Below are 5,771 nucleotides of genomic sequence, written 5' to 3' on the forward strand. Positions count from 1 at the left end.
GTGTTTAAGCTGTCATGGTCCACTGATTCACAATAGTAGCTGAAAGATTCCACGTAAATTGCACGCTGCCTTCATGATTTTAGTCATTTTCAAAAATCCACCTGTCTCCACGGCTCGGGCGAGCCGTCATCACTTTTAGAAATTCTGTGGCGAGCCGTCATCACTTTTAGAAATTCTGTGGCGAGCCGTCTTCACTTTTCGCGGGGGCGAGTTGGAAAAGGGGCGAGACGACCTGGTACCATTCCAAGTACTGTACTTGGAATGGAATTTCCAGAACAATGGAGGAGAGTAAGCCATTCATTAACGGGTTCTAACTGGTTCTAAATGTTCTAATATGAGAAATAAGGTAAAATAAACATGAAATAAACACGGGCGAGATATCCACGCTGTGGGGCGAGCTGTCCACACTATGGGGGCGGGCTCTCCACGGCTCGGGGCGAGCCGTCATCACTTTTCGAAATTCTGTGGCGAGCCGTCTTCACTTTTCGAAATTCTGTGGCGAGCCGTCTTCACTTTTCGCGAGGGCGAGTTGGAAAAGGGGCGAGTCGACCTGGTACCCTGGAGGTTATGTGGAAGTATAAATGTTGACCATGAACACATATTTTGGAATTGTCCTAAAATAAATAAATAATGGGATAATGTATGGTCAGAGATAAAGAAGATACTAAGCTATGAGATACCTAAGACTATAGTGTTGTGCTGTAGGCCTACCTGGGTGATTTGAGGATAACACACAGAGAATATATGTACCTGGTCATATTGGCAGCTAGTAAAAAAGCAGTTACAAGGCTATATGGCACAAACCAGAACCTCCAGTGTGTGAGCAGTGGCTGAGCATTGTGGAGGAGATATTTGTAATGCAGAAACTAATTAAAGGCTCATTCATAGTCTGGATTGTCGGTGGTGAGGTGACCACCGAACTACAACATGACGTCACGAGCCGCGGTGAAGAGCAAACCACCGCCACCGCCCCAGCCCTTCTCTCTGTTTTTACTCACCATCGCTCAGCGTTATTTCAGCTCCGGTGGTCACCTCACCACCGGAGCGGTGGTCGCCTCACCACCGGAGCGGTGGTCGCCTCACCACCGGAGCGGTGGTCACCTGACCACCGGAGCGGAGAAAATCCAGACTATATGAATTACAATTTACAATTTACAATTTAGGCATTTAGCAGACGCTCTTAATCCAGAGCGACTTACAATAGGCAAGAACAAAAAGCATGGGAATACATCACATATGTAAAAATGCATTTATCGCGAAACATGCGTAAGCTAAGACCGTGACTAGAACATATCTATATAATGACACTATACATATAAACTATAACTAGAACATATCTATATAATGACACTATACATATAAACTACACATATATGCTATACTATGCTGTACATATATACTATGAAGTGCTATGACTACATACAATGCACTTATTGTGCTGTCTACATGACATGCTATAAGTCTGTTTCAAATGCTATATAAGTCTAAGAAGTGCTGTCTAAGGGGGTAGGGTAAGTGCTATGGGCCATGATGGCGTCTGAAAAGGTGGGTTTTCAGACTACGGCGGAAGATCGGGAGTGATGCTGCAGTTCTGATTGCAACGGGAAGTGCATTCCACAGTTTTGGGGCCAGAAGGGAGAAGAGTTTGGGACGTGTGGAGCGTTGTCCCGGCGTTTTTAGTGAGGGTACTTCCAGCTTCCCTGCGTTGGCTGATCTGAGTGCGCGGGAGGGTTTGTAGGGTTCAATCATGCTGGCAAGATATGGGGGAGCCATACCTTTGGTTGCTTTAAATGCCAACATCAGAGTTTTGTATTCTGTGCGGGCAGCGACCGGGAGCCAGTGCAGGGAGCGGAGCAGGGGGGAGACATGTGAGAATTTTGGCTGGTTGAAGACCAAGCGAGCTGCGGCATTTTGGATCAGTTGAATGAGCCTTTACTCATACTCACTGAGACTACAAGAGGAACTATTCATTGAAAAATGGAAGAAATGGACTGAATATAGAAATCATTGAATCAACAGAACGACACCGATGTTAACAATGATGGACATTCATAAATGGACTGGAATACGTTGTTTATTAATGATGTATTTGAACCCTTGCACTGTGACTGTCATTTTATGTTTACCTGCAAATAAAAATGTAGTTAAAAAAAAACGATCTACTGTATAAAGCAGGGGTGCCCAAAAGGTAGATCGTCATTACCAGTTGATCACAAAGGCTGTGCAGGTAGACCACATGACATGCCCCAAAATAATTATAATTAAAATATAAAAACAAAACCCCTCTTTTTGGCACCTGCCACTGAAGGTGACTTGATTGATTGACAAGAAGGGCCTGTGGGCTCCCTTCATGGCTTCTAAATGTATAGGGAAATGCTTTGTTTTCCAGAGTCAGTATAGCATTTTAACCCATTCTAGACGGGAACCCCATTTGGTGTTTGCATTATGTTATACTTTAGCTATTGAAAAATAGCAGATCTACAAGCTCGTAGCGCGGCACCGAGTGCCGCGCTACGAGCTTGTAGATCTGCTATTTTTGAAAAATAGAATATATATTGTTTCAGAGCGAAATTTTGTAACTCAAATTTGCTTCTGGGGGTCCCTGGAACTACATATTTTCAGATGGGGGTCAGCAGCCAAATACAGATAATTCTGGGGGTCGTTGACATGAAATAGTTTGAGCACCACTGACAAGTCTTTCAGAAAACTGTCATGATTTAGAAGACATTTTTTAAATGTCGACGTCAGGCCTAAATGGGATAAAGAACCCGAAAACCTACCACTTCCATACAGAACGGGAGGAAGGCTTTCCCCCCCCCCCCCCCCCCCCCCCCCCCCCACACTATTTCACTATTTAAAACCTACCACTTCCACTATTTCACACTAGAGCGTCGCAGTCCCGCCTCCTACCCTGGACCAGGAAATGAATCCCAATGCATTATTCTCATAGACATTTCTTATGTATTTAAGTATTTATTTAAAGACGGTTACGCCGCGGACAAAGCCAACTCGAGTCGTGACAACTCATGACAACACAAACAATATTTTGGACCAAACAAATAATTAGAAAGAAGAAAAAAACGGCAGGTTACAACACTTTTTTAGTTGTTTTTCTTCTTTGTAATTATTTGTTTGGTCCAAAATATTGTTTGTGTTGTAATGAGTTGTCACGACTCGAGTTGGCTTTGTCCGCGGCGTAACCGTCTTTAAATAAATACTTTAAGAAATGTCTATGAGAATAATGCATTGGGTTTCATTTCCTGGTCCAGGGTAGGAGGCGGGACTGCGACACTCTATTTCACTATTTCACTTGCTAAGTGTGTTTGTCTTAGCGCTGCTATTCCAATTCCAAACCACCCTCAGTTTTTATTTATACATTCTGTTTGGATGTATGGGCTGTCAAGGCCAGAAAGTAGTTTTTTGCCACTCAGTAGGCGTTCTTGAATAACTTCCGGGTTTGATGATGATGTCACACGCATACACATAAAAGTCCTATCTGATTGACAGCCCATATACATCCAAACAGAAAGTCCTATCTGATTGACAGCCCATACAGCCACACAGAAAAGTCCTATCTGATTGACAGCCCATACATCCAAACAGAAAAGTCCTATCTGATTGACAGCCCATACATCCAAACAGAAAAGTCCTATCTGATTGACAGCCCATACACATCCAAACAGAAAAGTCCTATCTGATTGACAGCCCATACATCCAAACAGAAAAGTCCTATCTGATTGACAGCCCATACACATCCAAACAGAAAAGTCCTATCTGATTGACAGCCCATACATCCAAACAGAAAAGTCCTATCTGATTGACAGCCCATACATCCAAACAGAAAAGTCCTATCTGATTGACAGCCCATACATCCAAACAGAAAAGTCCTATCTGATTGACAGCCCATACATCCAAACAGGACGTCAAACCCTCTATAACTGCATTGTCTGGCTATCACAGTTCACTCAGACTGACCTCTGTGAGACTTCTAAAAGTAGTCCAAGTTGTCCAACATTCCCCTCTAGTGGTTGTACAAGGTAACAGGATTGAAGCCAAAAGGTTCCACATTCAGTTAGTTTTGTAAGGAATCCATTCGATTCAGTTCAATTTAATTTCAGTTCATCTTTCAGTTCCACATTGAACTTGTGTGTGTGGGTTTGTTCATTTAAGTTAAGTTTTAGCAGTTTTAGGTCGCCTTCACACCAGAAAGCTTTACTGCGATTAAAACGAATCCTGCTGCACATTGTCGGAAAGTGCGCTTCGTTTGGCAGGTGTGAATCCTAATGCACATCAAAGAACCGCATTCCGCCAAAAAAGGCCCATGTACGGGCCTTTCTGGCCCATACATCCCAACAGAAAGTCCTATCTGATTGCATTAAACGACGTTAAACAATGTTAAACTCACTTTTCCACTCGATTTGTATACTGATCTACAAGCTGATCTGCTATATATAATCGTTTCAGGGTATACTTTCAGTTATTAATGTTATATAATATAATTGAAATCATACGTTTTGCCAATTATTTGTGGGCCCACTTGCAATATCCTCACAGCCCACCTGTTGAGAAGCAGTGGGTTAACCCATTCTGACCTGAGATCAGGTCAACTCTACCACTCTACCCCATAAACAGTGGGTTAACCCATGTTGACCTGAGATCAGGTCAACTCTACCACTCTACCCCATAAGCAGTGGGTTAACCCATGTTGACCTGAGATCAGATTCAGAAGCAGTGGGTTAACCCATGTTGACCTGAGATCAGATTCTAAAAATGTCTTCTACATCCTGACAGTTTTCTGAAAACGCTATGTTTCTATGTCAGTCGTTCTTCGATTTTTCAAAAGTAGCAGACCTACAAGCTCATAGCGCGCCACTCGGTGGCGCGCTATGAGCTTGTAGATCTGCTATTTTTCAATAGCTAAAGCATAACATAATGCTAACACCAAAAGGGGTTTCCGCCCAAAATGGGTTAAGAGCAGTGGTACTGGTTACCATGAAGATGTTTACGATAAATAAATGGTAAATGGTGCATTTATTAATCCAAGGCGCTTTACAGAGATTGTGCATTACATTCACACACACATTCATACACGGATGGCAGCGGAAAACCATGCAGGCACCAACCAGCACATCAGGAGCAATTAGGGGTTCAGACAGAGTCTTGCTCAAGGACACTAACTCTGGGGGAGTCCGGGTTCGAACTGGCAACCTTACGGTTACCGTCCAGCCACTCTACCCCATAAACATGATCAGCTTAATATGGGAATGCTATGCATACTGTACAGTATACTCAAAGAAATATTGGATAGTACTGTCCAGTTTTTAGTTTTTTATCCTTTATTTACCCAGGGTAGTAGGTGAGCACAAGTGCTCATTTTCAGCAACGCCCTGCACATAGAAACACACACAGACACACATTCAAATCTGGGAGCTGACCAGTAAAACCACAGTCTTATACTGTTGGCCACTAAGCAGCTCCAGGGGGAGCAGTTGGGGGTTCAGTGCCTTGCTCAAGGGCACTTCAGCGGTGTTGGGTGAGTGATGACAATCACTTCCCCACCCAGATTTTTCCTGCCCGTCCGGGGAATTGAACCGGCAACCTTTCGGCAACAAGGGCGCTCCTCTAACCCTTAGGCCACCGCTGCCCCAAGTGCCCCCAGTGATACAAACTAATTTAGATCAAATATAGGCTTACAATGGACATTGTAAGAGGCCCTTGAAGAGGAGAGGGGGCGACGCAAATCTGTCAGAGAGACAAAGAGTCCGTTTTGT

This window comes from Electrona antarctica, assembly GCF_951216825.1.
Source record: "Electrona antarctica genome assembly, chromosome: 11".
NCBI classification, from domain to species: domain Eukaryota; kingdom Metazoa; phylum Chordata; class Actinopteri; order Myctophiformes; family Myctophidae; genus Electrona; species Electrona antarctica.